Source organism: Chlorocebus sabaeus, chromosome 21 (assembly GCF_047675955.1).
Source record: "Chlorocebus sabaeus isolate Y175 chromosome 21, mChlSab1.0.hap1, whole genome shotgun sequence".
Taxonomy (NCBI): domain Eukaryota; kingdom Metazoa; phylum Chordata; class Mammalia; order Primates; family Cercopithecidae; genus Chlorocebus; species Chlorocebus sabaeus.
Genome location: NC_132924.1, coordinates 107,401,836 through 107,421,357, shown reverse-complemented (window position 1 = coordinate 107,421,357; position 19,522 = coordinate 107,401,836). Strand labels below are relative to the sequence as shown.

At 44.0% G+C, this 19,522-nt stretch overlaps 1 long non-coding RNA gene across 1 annotated transcript; it reads left to right on the top strand.

The window, feature by feature from the left end:
• Positions 1-2,082: 2,082 nt before the first annotated feature.
• On the top strand, positions 2,083-18,984 carry LOC140709580 (uncharacterized). Its single transcript, XR_012090079.1, has 4 exons — positions 2,083-2,207; positions 5,220-5,221; positions 15,612-16,635; positions 18,132-18,984. It is a non-coding gene; the product is annotated as an uncharacterized lncRNA (long non-coding RNA).
• The last annotated feature ends 538 nt before the right edge of the window (positions 18,985-19,522 follow it).

Here is a 19,522-nt window from a genome sequence, read left to right as displayed (position 1 = left end):
TATATGATTTTATTTGTGAAAAGGGTTCTGATCCTTTAAAAAAACTTCAAGAAAAATTAAAATCCATTCCATGGAAAACCAAGTTGGATCTCTTAAACTCTCTCTGTCCATTTCCCAGATTTTAGTACCATTCAATAAGTATTCTTGGAGTCCTAGTTATCTGCCTAGCATTGTGGCACATGCTAAGGGACATAAAGAAAGAGATTATTTGGCCGGGTGCGGTGGCTCATGCCTATAATCTCGGCATTTTGGGAGGACGAGGAGGGTGGATCACCTGAGGTCAGGAGTTCAAGACCAGCCTGGCCAACACAGTGAAACCTCATCTCTACTAAAAATACAAAATTAGCCAGGTATAGTGGTGGGCACCTGTAATCCCAGCCATTTGGGAGGCTGAGGCAGGAGAATTGCTTGAACCCAGGAGGCGGAGGTTGCAGTGAGCCAAGAGTGCACCATCACGCTCCAGCCTGGGCAACAAGACTTTGTCTCAAAAATAAATAAATAAATAAGTAAATAAATAAACAAATAAATAAAAGAAGTTGTTCTATTCCCCAAGGTGCAGATCTGCACATTACTCATAGGGTAGTTCCTTGGAAAACGGTAGCATTTTCCCTTAGAAACAGCTTTATATATAATACTTCATATACGATGTTCCTACCATCCTATTTAATTGCATCTCCTTTCTTGGATGTCCCTGCAGAAGGGTTGCAAAAGGATAATACAATAAGATCTCAGTCCCTGCAACTTGTTAATTTTCTGCCACAAAAGTAAAGGGGATTTCTTTCTACGTGTGTATGGGTAGCTCTAGGTGAAAAACTTTGCATAATTTTCTGTACAGGGAGAAATACGACAATAATCTCCTTCTTCTCTTTTTTCTCCTTCTCCTTGTTCTTCTTCTTCCTCTTCTTCCTTTTTTTCTTTCCTTTTTTTTTTGTTTTGAGACAGGGTCTTGCTCTGTCACCCAGACTTGAGTGCAGTGATGTAATCATGGCTCACTGCAGCCTCAACTTCCCCAGCTCAAGCAATCCTCCCACGTAAGCCTCCCAAGTAGCTGGGACTACAGGTGTGCACAACCATACCTGGCTTTTTTTCTTTTTTTCTTTTTTTTTTAGTGCAGAGTCTCACTATGTGGCCCAGGCTGGGCAATAATTGCTTCATGGTGATGTGAGGGAGGACAGAACAGGCCATTCTAGGTTGGATGTTCCTAAGTTGGGCACAGCATGTGTAAACCCGGTTGGTTCCTGGGACTGTGGGCAGAGCAGATGATAGTCCTACCAAAAAGAAGGCAGGTGAAAAGTTAGACAACATGAAGAGTTGACGGAAGTACGTAGCTCCAATTACTGTCTGGTAGAATTCTTCCCTGACCCCAGCAACTGCCCTCTCGATGTATGTGATTCAAATGCTGCTTGGCTAGAGTGGGATATACACCAGCTGGTCTCTGCCTGGTCCCTGGCCTGCCTGCCTCACCAGAACATCCCTGAAAGTGTCTAGTCAGTCTGGGTGCGCCTGATCCTACAGCAAGGACCGGCTGGCTTACGGGCACCATGGCCAAGCAAAGGAGACGAAGGAAGCCTCGGTCATCGAGTTCAGCCTGTGTGAACAAAAGGAAGTCTCCATCCACGCTCGCCACGCTCCGTCCTTAGCCTCCTGAGCTTATAGTGTGGTGTATGCTTCCCCCTTCTGGCCACAAATGGTCAACAACGTTTTCTGGTAATCCTTGGTGGGCGTCCCTGCTTACTGCTGGGAAGTGGACCTTCCTAATAACAGCGACGACAATGATACTGTTGCCACAGCTATTGATGGAAGTGGTACAATACAACAGGTGCAGTAAAAAGCCCTTTACATACACTGTCTCATTGAATCCTCAAAGCCAGGGGTCCCACAGAAAGGTACCAGTCCATGGCCTGTTAGGAACGGGGCGGCACAGCAGGAGGCGTGCGGTGGGCGAACGAGCAGAGCTTCATCTGTATTTACAGCCACTCCCCTCTCGCATTATCGCCTGAACTCTGCTTCCTGTCGGGTCAGCAACGGCGTTAGCATCTCCTAGGAGCGCAAACCCTACTGTGAACTGCTCATGCGAAGGTTCTAGGCTGCGCACTCCTTATCAGATTCTAATGTCTGATGACCTGTTACTGTCTCCCATCACCCCCAAATGGGACCGTCTAGTTGCAGGAAAACAAGCTCAGAGCTCCCACTGATTCCACATTATGGTGAGTTGTATAATTATCTCATTATGTGTTACAATGTAATAATATTAGAAATAAAATGAACAATAGGTGTAATGCACTTGAATCATCCCGAAACCATCTCACCACCCCCAGGTCTATGGAAAAATTATTTTCCACAAAACCAGTTCCCTGTGCCAAAAAGGTTGGGGACCGCTGCTCAAAACAATTTTGTAAGGAATGTATTGTTATCCCCACTAAACAGAAGACAAACTAAGACACAGAGCAGTTAAATGACTTGTGTAAAATACATGCTGATAAACACAGCAGGGCGGGGGTTCACGCCTAGGTGTGTCAGGCTTCCAAGTCCGCGCTCTGGGCCACTGTGAACATTCCCGTTTCTGACAGGATGTATTGTGGGTGGGGTATCCTCTGTCAACAGAGACATCTGTCAGACCATTCCTGCCTTTTCACTTCCATGAGTCCACATCCTGGCATCTTCCAAGTCATTTTTCCTCTTCACTTGTTGTGCTTATCGGCAGATCTATGACCATCCCAGCCTTTCTTTTCTTCCTGATCTTTGTGCAATTTGTCTCCCTCCTGCTTGCTTCAAACATTCACTCTTGCACAGTAGTTCTTTTCTTTTCTTTTTCTTTTTTTGTTTTTTTTTGTTTTTTTTTTTTGTTTTTTTTTTTGACATAGAGTCTCACTCAATTGCCCAGACTGGAGTGCAGCAGTGCTATCTCTGCTCACTGCCACCTCCACCTCCCAGGTTCAAGCGATTCTCTTGCCTCAGCCTTCTGAGTAACTGGTATTATAGGCACCCGCCACCATGCCTGGCTAATTTTTTTATTTTTAGTAGAGATGGGATTTCGCCATGTTGGCCAGGCTGGTCTTGAACTCCTGACCTCAAACGATCTGCCCGCTTTGGCCTCCCAAAGTGCTGGGATTACAGGTGTGAGCCACTGTGCATGGCCTGTGCAGCAGTTCTTAAACTGGCATCCACAAAAGGTCTGGATTGAATCTGAGAGATCTGTGAACATGGACATGGAAAATATTACATTCTATTGTGAATATAGAGAACAGAAGTGGGGCCTGTGACTTTGTCACAAATAGAAAGTCACAGCTTTTACTATATCCCATTGCTGTTACTAGGAATATCTCATGATGTCATCTATGTGCATCACTACTTTGAAATTACCAGAGCTATTAAACCTGTCACTAGACCTGTTATTTAATCATTAATAAAAAGCCTATATATTATCATATTACAAATTTGGTTTTAAAAATTATTGTGATAGCAGTCTTTCAAAAACTAAGGAATTCCTTGGTAATCTTGTGCATTTCATTTTATATACTTAAAAACATTTTTCTTAGAAGGGCTCCAAAAGCTTCTGCAGCTTGCCAAGGGGATCCTGGCATGAAAAATGATTAAAAGAAAACACACTATCACTGATTTTATGCCAGCTTTGCACCTCATGACCCAGCCCATATAATGTAACAGTGACCCCTCGTAAGAGGGTTGCACTTCTCCAGATAGGAGGACCACAGGATTTCTCTTCCAGACATGGACATTTGAGTATGGTTAGTGATACTAGCATAACAAGAGTAAACAGGAACATATGGTCACCCCACTCAAATATCAGGTATTCTGGAAACTGAAGAATTAGATAAGAAAATAATTTACAAGAATCAACATAGAAACACCCTATCTGTAAATATGCTACTGATAAAACTAGATTAAAATCCAACCAGAAGAAAATATAACTAATATGAAATATATCAGCTTCAAATGAAATAATTATAGCATATAATAAAATAAATACTAGTATATCACTGGCTATGGACAGGCATTGTCTTACAACAGCCCTCTGAGGTTGGTTCTATTATTGTCTTCACTTTAAAAATGAGGAAAACGTGCCCCCATCACACAGCTACAAAGAGGCTGAGCTGGTAGCAAATCCGAGCACACTGGCTGCTGCCTGTGTGCTCTGACCCACTGTCTCTCGTATGTCTTTTTTAGGAATTTTCATGATCTGAATGGAATCCAGGAAAATCGCAGCTGGAATACAAAACATCAGTCTTTATCTTCAGCACTGTACATGGCAGAAACTGCTTTTATTCTAAATATCTAGATCCAGTTATTTGAAATAAATTCTCCAGAATGGGGAGAGAAATCTGGAAAGTTTCCATAGAACAATCGAAATATCCCTTTATAACTCTTGAGTTGTAAGTGATGCTATCTCCAGGTACTAGCCTTTCTCTCTTAGCTGCAACCCTAGCTCCCACATCAGAGGTGGCATGGGCCAGTGATTAAGAACTGGGTTTGAAGTTCCAATTCCAGGCACCTATTTAAGCTGGATGACCTTGACTAAGTCACATAGCTGTTTGCACCGCAGTTTTCTCATCTGTAAAGTGGAAATAATGGTAATGGAATGCAAAATGCAAAATGGAAAAAATGGTGGTGACAAGTAAATGAGCTGGGAAATACACAATAAACAAGAACAATTGTTATTATCATTTTACTCGTCTCTATTCTGACAGTTTTGTCTCTAAACTCATCTCTCTTGTCTTTTTCTGAGTTCTTCCATGCGTTCAGGCATTTTCAACTTGACTTCTTCTTCAATATTTTTCATCATTTGGTAGCTATCTTTGGGTAACAATTATAACATTTGCTTATACAGCATTTGCCCCAAAACTCGTTTTGCTGATGCGGCATAAACTGACAACTGGAAGTGAGAATGGGGACACGTGATCTCGTGATTATCACACATTCTCGATTTACCCACTCCATAATAGCATTTGCGCCAGAGCTCTTCATTTGCATTTTGCTGAGCCAACGTGAATTTTTAGAAGTTCCGAGGTGTCCAGAGAATGCTTCAGTAAGAATTGAGTTGACAAAAAATAGGATAGATCATTTATCACCTCTGTAGAAACAAGATGAATTTCATTTACAACTGATAGAAGAAATTACAAAAGATTGTTGGGCCTAACCACATGAAAAATTAAAATACTGCAAAAGAAAAATAATTCAATACAAAAAGGGAAGCCTGGGAGATGTTTACATCAGTATAAAAAGGGGTTCATAAATATGCTTTATAAGGCCCATCTTTTAAAAACATCTTTGTTGCATCTCTGCTAAGAAGAAGAGTATCACGACTTAATACAAACTTACATCAAAATAAAAGTTTCATACAAAAAAAACCTTACTATACTCTGTTGATGGGAATGTACATTAGTACAACCTCTATGGAAAACAGTATGGCGATTTCTCAACTAAACATAGAGTAACATTCAATCTAGCAATCCCACAACTGGGTATAAGGAAAAGAAATCATTATATCAAAAAGACACCTACACGCGTATGTTTATTGCAGCACTATTCACAATAGCAACGATATGAAATCAGCCTAAGTGCCTATCAATGGGTGATTGGATAAAGAAAATGCGGCACGTATAGACAATGGAATACTATTTAGACATAAAAAAGAATACAATCATGTCTTTTGCAGTAACGTAGATGGAACTGGAGGTCATTATCTCAAGTAAAATAACTCAGCAACAGAAAGGCAAATACCACATGCTTTCACTTTTCAGTGCGAGCTAAGTAATGTGTACACGTGGACACAGAATGGAGTAATAGACATTGGAGACTGGGAAGGGTGGCAGGGTGGGAAGATGGAAGGGGGTAAGGGATGATAAGTTACTTAATGGGTACAGTATTCACCACTCAGGTGATAGCTACACGAAAAGCCTAGACTTCACCACTATACCATATATCCATTTTAAAAAGATGAACTTTTACCCTTGAAATGTATACACATTTTTTAACACAAAAAATCTTACTATATGCAGAATGCTCTGATATTTCTATTTTATTCTACTCTATTTTTTTCTTTAATACTAGTCATGAGCCACAATATATTTTATAGTCTACTAATGAAATCATGACATAATTTAAATAAACAGTGATGTCAAGAGCTCTTATAAATACATTATTGCATAAAGAATATATATAGATGCTTCAGATAGGAGTAAACACAATTTCTTTCAGATAGGAGTAAACACAATTTCTAAAATATGAAAAAATCTCTACTTCAGTACTCACTCAAGATACACAAATGAATAACAACGATAAAAACACAATTTCCATGGACTAAATTAGCAAACAAATTAAAAGTGATGGTGATGTCTGATGCTGACATAAAGACAGTAAAGGGTTTTCTTTAATACAGTTTTTTATTTATACCCTCTTTAATTCAAAACACATTTGAGGTGGTTTTATGTACCAATATTGCCAAACAACCAATGGCAGAATCAATGCAATTTTGTTCGAGAAGTAATTTGGTAGTATATTTGTGAAGCCACAAAAATGTTCATACCCAAAAGTAATTCTACTTCTGGGAATTTGTCCCACTGAAGCAATCCAAAGAAAAAGAAAAATCTCCATGCATAACTTTTTATATCATTACTTAAATAGTGAAAAACGAGAAACAGTCTAAATAGCCAAGAATAGCACAATATTTAAATAAGCTATACCAAATCAACTCAAAATATTTTGTAGCCAATAAAATAATTATGATGACTATAAAGCAACGGGAGAAAATCCTCATGCTAACAAATGCAAAAGTTATAAAACAAAACTCTTCTTGTGTTTCAGTGACTATAGCTGCATAAAGATTACCCAAAAACTTAGTGGGATGAAACAACCATGTATTACGGGTCAGAAATTCAGACAGCTTACAGCAGTATGGCTTACCTGGGCCCACAATGTCAGGGGCTAGATTCACATGAGGCTCATTCATTTATGTGTCTGGCAGTTGATGTTGGTCATCTGCTGAGACCTTAGCTGGCTCTGTTGGCCAGGACACCTCTGTTTGGCTTGAGCTTCCTCAGAACATGGTAGCTGGGTTCCAAGGACAAAAGATCCCAGCGAGAGAGCCAGGTAGAGGTCAGTTAATCACATATGACCTAGTCTTAGAAATTGTGCAGTGTCATTTCCATTTCCATTCACTGAGTCACAAAGTCTTGTCAGTTTCAAAGGGAAAGAAAAGCGATGCCACCTTATGTGATGGGAGAGCAACAAGTTTCTGGATAAGCATACAGGACTGGAAATACTGCTATGGCCAGTTTTAGAAAATACAATCTGCCACAATTTTTGATTGGGTTATAACCATATAAAAATAATAAAAGTATTAGGATTAGAACTGGGAAGAAACATGGAAAAATAAATGATTGATTTTTTAAATTTTCTGTTATTCTGATTATGTTCTTTGGCTAATAAGTACATAATTATTAATAAAATTATATTGACAAAAATTAAGCTGACAATACTTCAGAAATTGTCACTGGGGGTAACCCAAGCTTTTCCCTTTTACTCCTTTATTTATAAAATCCTACTGTTCTCACTGTTTCATTTTTTGTTTTTTGGGTTTTTTTTGTTTTTGTTTTGTTTTGATTTTGAGATGGGATCTCATTCCCTCACTCAGGCTGGAGTGCGGTGGTGTGATCTTGGGTTGCTCCAGTCTCAATCTCCCAGACTCAAGCAGTGATCCTCCCACCTCAGCCTCCCAAGTAGCTGGGACTACAGGTGTGTGCCACCACACCTGGCTAATTTTGCTTATTTTTTGTAGAGACGGGGTCTCACTATGTTGCCCAGGCTGGTCTCGAACTCCTGGGCTCAAGCAATCCTCCTGCTTCGACGTCCTAAAGTACTGGGATTACAGGTGCGAGCCACCGCACTTGGCCTGTTCTCACCCTTAATTCACTGCGTCAGCAACATCCCTCCCATCATCGCGAGATGGGCCCGCAGCAGAGGCCCCAGTGCCCGCACGAGCCTCATCCATATACGCCACCCTCCCCAGGCCTTCATAGCACAGCCTCAACTCCACGGGGGCAGCCTCGTTTGCAGACAACCTCATCTTTTAGTTACTGAAGAATAAAGGGGAAGGGGCACATCTCTGGTCTCATCTATTAAGAAACCCTCATCTCCACCCGGGAATTCCTGAGTTCTCACTTGCGGTGGGGTTACAACCACATAAAAATAATAAAAGTATTAGGATTAGAACTGGGAAGAAACATGGAAAAATACATGATTGATTTTCTAAAATTTTCTGTTATTTTGATTATGTTCTTTGACCAGTAAGTACGTAATTATTAATAAAATTATATTGACAAATATAATTTCCTTCTTGGAGAGAGAGGTCCTTTCCTGCACAAGGCCAGTCCTACCACCTGTCCTCTTAATCATCCCTCTTCAACTTCTTCCCAAGCTGTCCCACTCAACCACCACACTCAAAAGCCTCCTCTTTTTCCTAGCATCTTTCATCTTTGCTCATTGGCTGGATCTTTTCTCTCCACCTCCAGACATATCCAGGTGCCCCATAACCCTGATCATGCAACCCACTGAAAGTGTCATCTGATTTTTTATTCTTCACCTACTCCGGTAACAAACTCATCAAAGGAAACACTCATTCTAGCTGTTTTCATTTCATCAGCCACTCACGCCTCAACACCAGTGGTTTACCTGACAGATTTCCTTCCGACCACTATGGTCATCTGCCTTCTTAAATGTCATTTTGATCTCCTACTTGTCAGATTGAATGACCCTTTCTTCATCTTCATCCTCCCTTCCTCTTGAACTTTAGATTGTGTTGTTCACCATCATCTTCCTAAACTTCTCTTTCCAAGCTTCCCAGGACCATCTCCCCGGCTCTCCCCTCACACCTCCGAGCCCCCTTTTGGTATTTCGCTCTTCCCGTCACTGGCTCCTGCAGCCCAGTGTTCTCATAATACTCACATTCTTTAGCTGAGTTTAATGATTCCTATGCTTCTATTACCCCTGAATGACCCCTTCATGAAACTGAAAATGTAATGCATACTACATCTTGGATGTGCAACATTATAAGCACAACTGTTAAATAAGGCCTATCGCTAGTAAAGTTTAATCAGGCTGGATAACTATAAAAGCCCTGGAAGGTGCCTCAGTCTCTCTTGAATTACAGCACACAGGCTTGCATCTGGCATGGCCTAGCTCTGCAAGAAGAGGCCCTGGCCTTGTGGGTGCTGGTCTAGTCTTCTGGGAGGGCCCCTTGCTCTCCAGGGTGATATTCTTGGCTGACCCATTCCCTGTGTGCTTTATGGCCTCTGATCTTGAAACCCCAGCTGTCTAGCTTGGTCCTGGGGAGGTCCTTGGATGATGGAGCCCCATCTTAACTGTCCCTGGCAGCACAATTCTTACCCCCAGACCCCACCCCACACCCCCTAACTTCACCTTCTTTTTCCCTTGGAGGGAGCAGGGTTTCTTCTAATGCCATAGCTACCTTCATCTACATTTTCACCACCGGAGCCTTAAGACAGGGTAGGGGGCCTTCCTGTTGATGAGCTAATTGAGGAAGAGGGAACTGAAGGAATTCAGTGACTCCTCTCTCAGGATAATATCCTGGTTTGAAGACCATTGTCCTGCCACATAATCATATTTTGAATGTCAAAAGTTGAATACCAACCTGGCCTTTTTCTAGGCAATCTTTCTCTAACAGGTTCTAATCTCTTCCCAGATATATGACTGCCTAGGGCAGACTTTGTGTAAAGGTCACAGACTCACGAAGACAAAAGTGACAAATTGCATGCAACTTCAAATTATTTCTCCAGTTACAATCTTGAATCTCTATCCATCCTAACCCAGCGGCTTTTCCGAGCTCTAGCTTTTAATAGCTAACTGCCCGTGAGACATCTGCAACTCTAAAGCCAAACTTACTATCTTCCTGCTCTTCTTCCAGTCTGAAACCTTCTTTTCTTCCGGTGTCCCCAGTATCAAAGTTTAAGACCAGGTGTTTTTCAGATCCCAGGGCTCCAGCCTTTTATTCCCAGAGATTCTGAGTGGGGCTTAGGAATCTGCATCTTTAACAAGTAGGCCAGGTGGTTCTGAGTCTGACGGAAGTGGCGTGGGAATCACATTTGGAAAATGCACTCCAAGCCCTGCAAGGCAGGAACCAGATCTGGAGGAGACAGCAAACCCCACCTGTGAACTCCCCTGTCCCTCCCATCATCTTGCTTCATGACATCACCATTTGCCCATTTGCCTAGTTGAGAAGCCTGGGAATCCTTCTCTCTCACTATCCAGCCCTTGACCATCAACTGACCTGTCTTCCAAGTGCTCTTGCTTCTGCCCTCCCCTGGATTTCCCCTCCCATCACCTGATCCAGACCTGTGTCAGTTTTCACTGGAAGGCTACGCTGTCCTACTGATAGCTGTCCCAGCCAGAGCAGCCCTGATCTAATCTGCCCACTGCACCAGCTCCTTTAATCACTTCCCCTTCAAGGCCTACAATGGCTGCCAAGTTCTTCAGCCCAAATCCTTCACAGCTGAGGCCAAGCCTCCAGCTGAGCCTCACTACCTGCTCTCTTCCCTCACAGAGTCAAACTGTGGACTTGCCGTTACTCCACCGTGCCAGGGCCTCCATATCCCCTGTGCCTTGGCTCAGGCTGTGTCCCACAGTGGGGCAATCCAAGCCTGGCACTCCACAGGTACTTCCTCAATGGGCCTCTGGGGAGTAGAGTTTGGGGGACATCCAAGATGGCACTACTTTCCTCTCCTCCCACCGGCCCCGTGCCACATTCTGAGGTTCACCTGCTCAGCGGGGCTGGGTCCCTAGAAGCCATGGAAGAGCCTAGCCTGGCCTCCAAGGTGCCCTATGCCAGATGGGCAGCTCTGTGGCCTTCCAGCCCTGACACCCTGGGTGATCTTGAGCAAAGATCCTTCACCTCGTGGGCCTCAGTGCCTTCATCTGAGAATGGAATGTGGATGGAGGGATGAGTTGCAATAGGCAATGCATATGATTTCCACCAGCTCCATTCCCCTGTAAATTCTTTGTTGTTGTTGTTGTTGTTTGTGAGATGGAGTCTCACTCTGTCACCCAGGCTGGAGTGCAGTGGTACAATCTCAGCTCACTGCAACCTCCACCTCCCAGGTTCAAGTGATTCTCCTGCCTCAGTTTCCTGAGTAGCTGGGATTACAGGCGCCCACCACTACACTCAGCTAATTTTTGTGTTTTTAGTAGAGACGGAGTTTCACCAAGTTGGCCAGGCTGGTCTCGAACTCCTGACCTCATGATTTGCCTGCCTCAGCCTCCCAAAGTGCTGGGATTACAGGTAAGAGCCACCACACCCGGCCTCCTCGGCGTAATTTGGATAGCAGCACCAAATAGGGTTATGTTTAAGCCCTCAGGGAGGTGGCCACTCAGACTCCTATCTCCAGTGCCCCAGCCTTAGACCCGATTTCATGGAAGGTCTGGGGCTGGATTTCATTCCCATCCCAGGAGGGGCAAGAGGACCATGGAGGAAGAGTCTCTGGGATTGGGGACGCTACTCAGATCTGAGATAAGAGAAAGGGTCTCACCTCAACCTCAGTCTCTGCTGTCATCACCATGGAAATCTACACTCTGGCGGGATGGGTTTTTTGGTTTTTTCCCTAAGCCGTTTGTACTTAGATTCCAACCCCGCCCCAGGGTTTCTGAGGAAAAGTTCCTTTTGGAAAATTCCCACCCAGCCCCAGCTGATCAAAACGGAAGAAGGGTTTTTCCACAGGGGGCTCTGGGTTGGTGTGCGATTTAGAGCCCCCGGCAGCCATTTGTCTGAAGGAACAAGGAGCTGGGTTAGACAGAAAGGGGAGTCCCAGGTGGGCTAGAGCTGAGGTCAGCCGGGAGGGCTGGAGCTGAGGTCAGCCGGGCGGTGCTTCCCCTCGGACCCCACCACCCTCTCTCGGCATGGATATGGGTGGAGTTTTCATTATCTGACTTGCTCTTCTAGAACGCAGCACTTGGGTTTCATCTGAATCCTAATTATCCAATATATTAAATCAAGTGATAAGAGAAACATTTTCTATCCCTAAGAGCCTCTCGTGACTTCATTTTTTCCCCTTTGATAAGTATTTAAAAGTTTTTTAACAATTAAAATATAATTCACTCGATTCACTAAATATGAAATTCATCAGTTTAAAGTATGCAATTCAGTGATATTTAGTATAGTCACTATTTCCTGTGACTTCCTGTCCTGGTGGCATTTCCCCTGAGAGAGAGAAGAAGGGGGCTGGGGCTGGAAGTTTCCCTGACATGTTCCCCGGGTATGCCAAGGCTTTGGTCCTGAAGGTTTGTTCCAGCTCATTGGCACCGCCACACCTCTCTCTGGAATTTCTGGGAAAATCCTGTCCATGAAACTGGAACCTTACCATTCATGGGGCAGCTGGGTTCTTAGCTAAAGTTTTCCATGTCACGGAGCCTCTTTCATCAGTGGCACCAGGCTCAAAGTTTCCCTCCTAGGCCTGTGGGGGGTTAGAGATCCCTGACCCCACACTGAAGCCAAACCCTCAGGGTGAGCAGACCAGGTGAGCTCCAGGTCAGGGCCCCAGAGGAGAGAGAAGAGTCCTGGGATGCTGCTAGAGCCACCAGATCCTTTAGCTCAATTCCTTCCTCCTGAAGATGAGGGAATAGAGACCCAGAGACTCCAAAGATGCCCACCCCCTCCCCCCTGGTGATGGCAGAGCCAAGACCAACACCCCACACTTCAACTCCTGGGCCATGCATTCTCCACCAGGTGACTCACTCAACAGCAACCAGTGATTAGACACCCTCTACCCTCCATCGGGACAGATGGGGGGCACCTAGACATCAACATGCAGCCCAGAGAGGGCGTAGAGAGGCAGCCCTACCCAGTGGAGCCTAACCTAACCAGGAGAAGGAAGAGAGCTCCAGAGAGAAACCCCTTGGTGAGGCCAGCTGCCTGGCTAGTGGCTGCCCAGATAGTCCTGTGTGTATCCCAGTCTCATATAAAGGATTCTCTTTCCCTTCCCATTTTTATCTTTTTATTTATTTATTTTTGAGATGAAATCTCACTCTCTCACCCAAGCTGGAGTGCAGTGGCACAATCTAAGCTCACTGCAACCTCTGCCTCCCGGGTTCAAGCGATTTTGCTCCCTCACCCTCCTGTGTAGCTGGGATTACAGGTGCAAGCCACCATGCCCGACTAATTTTTGTGTTTTTTTGTAGAGACAGAATTTCACCATGTTGGCCAGGCTGGTCTTAAACTCCTGACCTCAGGTGATCCACCTGCCTCGACCTCCCAAAGTGCTGGAATTACAGGCATGAGCCACCGCGCCCGGCCCAACATTTCCAACTCTTTTAAACACGAATATTCTTCCTCCTGTCCATTGCCTCTACTTCCTTTTTCACAGAGTGGGTAAATGAGACTTCATGCACCTCACTTACTGGTTTCCCACTTTCTGGCCCCAAACTTTAAAGTACCTTAGAATTCACCTAGGGCACTTGTTAAAAATATAAATTCCCAGTCACCAGCCCGAGAGATTCTGATTAGGGCTGAAGTTGGCCCAGTAATCTGCACCTTTGCCAAGCTCTCCAGGTGGTTCTGATGCAGGCAGTATAAGAATGGCATTTTCAAAACATTTCCTTCTGTCACTGACTAAATAATACCATATTTATTGTTTTCCCTCTAGAGAGGATTCCTTTCTGCTGCTCTGTCCTCATTCTCTGGCTTGCCACCCTTCCTAGCACAGTTGTTTGATGCTTCCTTCTGGTTTAGCCGGCCCATTAACCCTATGCTCCAATGAACCTACATCAGGTGGAACTCTGAGGATAATAATGTTAATGAAAAACCAGCAGCCGAGCTCTCACTCACAGACACACCACTTGGTGGAGTCATTGCTCCACTTTTCTTCTCTGGTCCAGCTGACTGGAGTCCTGTAGCTCTTACTTTTGTGTCGACGGTTTAGGGGAAATTTTGTTTTGATCTGCTTTTCATCCTCTGTTAGAATCCTCAGTTCAGATACACAGGGACACAATGAGCAGCAGGTAGCCTGGGAAAGGGGGTGGGTTTCTTTCACCCTCACCACAGGCCTGAGGAACATGAGACCCAGCACGATCTCTCCAAATCCCACATTCTTTTGGCTACAATTGCATCTCTGTACATTCACTGATCAAACATCAATAACAAAGCAGATTTGTGAGCAATTCTATCTTGGAAAACCCAAGGGCACTTGGGCCTCTGCCTACAATCAGGAAGGAAAATACTGAGCCCCCAGCTACTGAGCCGTGGACAGAGTGGTTCACTTCTACAGCCAAGGGAGGGACAGATTAAAACATAAATGCGAAGAAGGAAAATGAAGTACTTTCTAATGAACGCGCAAACATAGTCCCATCTGCAGTTAAAATCAATGGGGCAAAACTAGATGACATTTGAGCAAGCCAGATTGAAGGGCCCAGAAGCCCTCCTCTCTTTCAGTTTCCTGAGGACACCTGCCACCCCTCACACCTGCAGATCTCTGTGGTTGTTCCAAAAGCCACTGGGGGGTGTGGCTGCAGCCACGTGGGATGTATAATGTAGATGATGCCCTCCCTGTCTTCATCCTCTCTGTGTCTAGTGAGGGCGTGGGCAGGATGGGGTTCCAGGTTGGTTAAGGTGTAAAACAGAACCTAAAAGGGCTACATTTGGGAATTACATCAAGTCATCTGGGAACAATTAAAAGCAGGTAGGATACGGCAAGGCAGGAAGAAGCCATGTCTCAGTAAAACAATAGGAAGTGAGATGGAAGACTGTTGCATGAGAGGCCGACTCTGGCAAGGGTGGAGAAAGCCCCAATACTGGTCATCTATTTGGGTGGGCATCTATTTTCTTATTTTCAGTGCCCATAGGGGTCTTTTGCCTTACTCCTCTTCCACAAGCCTCCCATACACTCAACTCAACTGGCCATTGGACCCTGCTATGGGCAGCATCTGAGACCACTGAGATCATTTCCTTTCCTGAGATCTACCCACTTTATTTGCATCTCTTTCCTCTGCCTTATGGTGACTCTACTCTCAGGACACCAGATCTGCCTAAAAAAGACAAAAGGGGAAAAATCCAACTAGCCAACAACCCATAGGGGTGACTGCAGCTAAGCGACTAGTTTATCTGATTTGCTTGATGCTCAACTGTGGATGCCAAAGTCATTTAACTGCAGTTCAAAAGGGGTTGTGCTGTGCGGCCTCTCCATGGCCACTCATGAGCCAGGTGTTTGCCTCCACTATCAGCTGTTGCCCCAGTCTAGATGTGCTGGCTTCCTGTGGCTCCAGCCCCTGTGTGTGGGCATGAGGTTCACATCGCTTCATTTACACACCCACTTAGCAAATATTTACTCCATGCCTGCTCTGTGCTTGGCCGCCCTCTAGGCACTGGAGGTCACAGTTGTGGGTGTGACAAGGACGTCTTTGCTCTCATGGAGTTGATGTTCTAGTGAAGAGAGACAAGTGGTAAACAAATAAACAAACAAATCAGATGGCGATGAAAGTTGGGGTGAAATAAAGAAATGCAAAGTGACCCAGTGTGTCCAAGGGCTTAGTTTAGAGTGGGAGAGATCTTCAAGAACCATGCAAATCTTCCCTAATTGCACCCTTTTCCACAGCAACCGCATGGGGTCCTACAGGAGAAGACCAAGAGACAGAGACAGGGACCAGGGAAAATGACCGATACCATTCCTTCTCAGGGATGCTACACATCCATGGGGCAGAGGATAAAAGGTTCCTGAAGGCATCACCCCTCTGGCCATGACTGGTGTGCAGAGGAAACTGGAGATTTGGAGTAGCCTGTTATCCTACTGACTTTTAGACTGTCCCAGCTAAGAAGAACCAACTCCTCCTATTACAGATAAAATAAACAAAGCTGCACAGGCTCTCTAGTGTCGCCCTGACAGTCATCATGCATCCGCTTCACATTTCCCTCCTGTCCCCCTGATTTTCTGGAAAAGGGAGAAAGTGTGTGTGTGGGGGGGAAAAAAGCACAATAACTTCTGTTAACTTTATAGATGTCTGGTTCCTCCATATGAGGGTGTGCTTGAATCGATTTGGGAGGGAGGGTTTCTAAAGTCTCTCTAGACTCAATTAATTTTGCTAGAGACAATAAAAGGCAGCAGGACCAATGCTATGTGGTGGGAGATCTAGCAACCATTGTAGTCACAATAGCCACCACTTACCGAACACCCACCATGTGACAAAGAACTGTGCGTGAATTACCTCACATTTTTCACAAGCACCCCGTGATTTGGGAGTTCATTCATGAGGCAACTGAGGTTCAGGGAGATGAAGTAACTCGCCCAAGGCGGCACCCTGTAGGTAGTAGGGCTGAGATCTGGACACAGATCTTGCCTCCAAAGCTTTGCCTTTTTTCTTTTTCCTACTACAGCACACCAAAGAGAGTTCTAGAAAAAACAAGAAAAAGGAATTTACCTGTAATCCTGGCTCAAGAAACCGAAGCTCTGAGGCTGCATTGTCCCAGCCTTTTGCAGCTCCTGCACGTGGATACCAGCACCAGCAGCTCCCCAGTCAGGGGCCCCAGCTAAGCTCTCCCAGAGGATGATCTTGGCTTTGTACCTGGGGTGCCAATATCCTGTGAGTCCAACATAGGGAAGACATAAGAGTATGGTCACCCAGGTAAGTGGTGGACAGCTGAGTGACTATATTCTTGCTCACCACCACCCCCATCAGAGGTGGGTGTCTGTGTTTCTAGTTGGGGGAAGCTTTGGTAGACTGTCAGTAATTCCTTCCTGTATCCCCCATCCTGTGTCCGGTAACAGACATTTGTCTTAATGTATTCACTGTGTCATCAGAAGCCAATTTTTATCCATCTTCGTGAATACTTGATGAATGAGGGGTCAATGACTAAATGAAGGAAAGAAAAGAGACTGAAAAGGAGGTATGAGAATAGGAAAGACGAGTGGAAAGATGAGATAGATATTGCCCTAAAGACACAGTAAGCCATCAGATATCTGTTTTCTAGTCCCCTTCTGGGCCCTCTTGGGTTTTGAAAAAGGGAGGAAGAAAATGGAAAAATTGCCAATAACTTCTATTGACTTTCTGGATTCCTAGTTTCCCCACATGCAGCTATGCTTGAATCAACTTGTAAAAGTCTCTTTACAGTCTATTAATGTTGATGCAGGCACTAAAAGGCCATGGTCAGCCTAGTTAGATGATCCACTCCACCCTGGGCTCTGGAAGATGTTCAGGGCATTTGTCTTTACTTGACCCTATGCTGTGGAGCTACCAATATTTTTCTTTCCACAAATTGGTTTTATTTGTACCCTCTATATATTAAATATTAGAGTATTGGCCAAGTTGAAGGAGTCTTCTTCTATGGCTAGTTTCAATAAACATGGTGGAATAAATATATATATAATATATGTATATGTATATATTATATATGTATATATTATATATGTGTATGTATATATTATATATGTGTATATTATATATGCATATATTATATGTGTGTATTATATATGCATATGTGTATGCATATATTATATGTGTGTGTATTATATATGCATATGTATATATAATATATGTATATGTATATATATGTATATATTTCTTAGTAATTTAAAGGTGCAAGAGACCTTTCGGATCATGAATCATTTTGCAGTTGTGGAACTGAAAGCCCACAAAATTAAATGACTCGCCCAAGAATACTAGCAAGTTAGTAGCAAGACCAGGACCTAGCTTGTCTTAAAAGGATTAAGAGGTAGTCCGTCAATTAATTAATCAAGTATTTATTGATAACTACAATCCATCCCCATCCCTCATGAAGAACAGAAACTAAATTGCCAACTTACTTTTGCCAGGAAGGCTATGATACAATGTAGAAAGTACTGGCATTATTGTGGTGCTCATATTGAGGCTTGTGGCAACTCTTAATTCATGCATTATAGTGACTTTAATAGACAACATAAAATAGTGAACTGAAGGATGACTTTATATCTGCAGGTCAAGCAAAGGGATATAGACCGTATGGAAATATGGCACATCAGGGGTGCCTGGTGTAATAAGAAACAACTAAAAAAAACAAAGGAGGGGATGTGGCTCTAAAAGTTATCAACTGTCAATCAGCCTTGACTATAAAAAGTTACCCAAAGAAAGACTTGGGCCCACAGGTTTTGTACAGAGGAAATCCAGGCTCCTAACAATGGTGAAAGATGAGAATAGAAGGATCAGAACACTGAGCTGGATCTTTGGTTCATTTCAGGTATGGAGAAGGGTAAATGGTCTGTAAAGATGGCCGACCCCAATGAAATTGCCTTCCAAGGCCTTGTCCACTCAAGGACATGTTGCATGCCTGAAACTCAGTATACAGGAAAAGGATAAAAATGGAATAAGATGGAAATCCATAAATCACAGGACCCTGCCGTGCAGTTTCAAACCACTGACGTGATGAAATGTTGATCCACTTTGCCATGGATGCCCCACTTTTTAACTTCTTCAGAGTCCCAGGAGGTAAGGCTCTTCTGTTTAACTGATTTGCAGAATTTTTGCTTCTGCTATTATAATGGCTTCCATAGTTGAGTATCAAAGACACATTACTATGGTGCCACAGAGATATCACAACTTGCGTTTTGCAGATGAGGAAACAGACTGTTCTACCACCAAGGCTTTGGTTTTTCTACTCAATCTTGCACAATCTCTCACTCTCAGCCCAGATCATTGCTGCATTTGTGTGAGCCATCAGCATCCAAAGTGAACACAGGGTCTAAACAACTGAAGATGGCATGAGGGAACACACAACCATGTCTTTAAAAAAAGAAGAAAGCAAATAGGCAAACTGAACAGGACATCTAGGACTGAAAAGCCTCTGTGAACAACTGGACTCATATGAAATTGACGTGAGCTCACAGAAGACCAGTTGAGTTCCAGATGTGGTTGAGTAGCTTGGGTTATGGGCCGGTATAAAGAAAATGGTCTCTTCTTATACACGGAGTTCAAAAAAAGACTAGAAGTCACCCCAAAGAGTCACTGTCTTTGTCTTTTGGTCATTAGTAGGTCAGCAAAAATCTCTAGAGAAGACTGGATTTTGTGGCTGATTATCAATTAATTGATCATCACTGGGTATCTTTGGGAGTGTTGCCTTCTCAGGGAGAAGCTGAAAATTATTCTGTGAAAGGTACTTCCACTGAGAATTGTTAAACTCTTTGGAGGTAAGAAATCAGGTATCTGGGAGAACTCAGAGATAACATAGGAGCGACAGGCTGAAGCCATGAGACAGACGGGCAGATGGCTTGAGAATGACCATGGGCAGAGGAAAGCAGTGGCAGGGAGAGCCCACAGGCCTCCACCCAGAGTCAGCCTGTCAGCAGGATGAGCTATAAGATCACCCTAGAGGGAAACTGCAGGCCAGGTCGGGGGCACTGTAAGCTTGAGGTGTGCACAGGCAGGAGGGCAGGTGGCCTGCGATGAGGGGCCATGACTGTGTGGTGGGCTTTCCCACAGTAGGAGCAACTAGACTGAAAGTTCTTTTAAGTGAGGAAGCCATCATCTGTCCAGGGAAAAG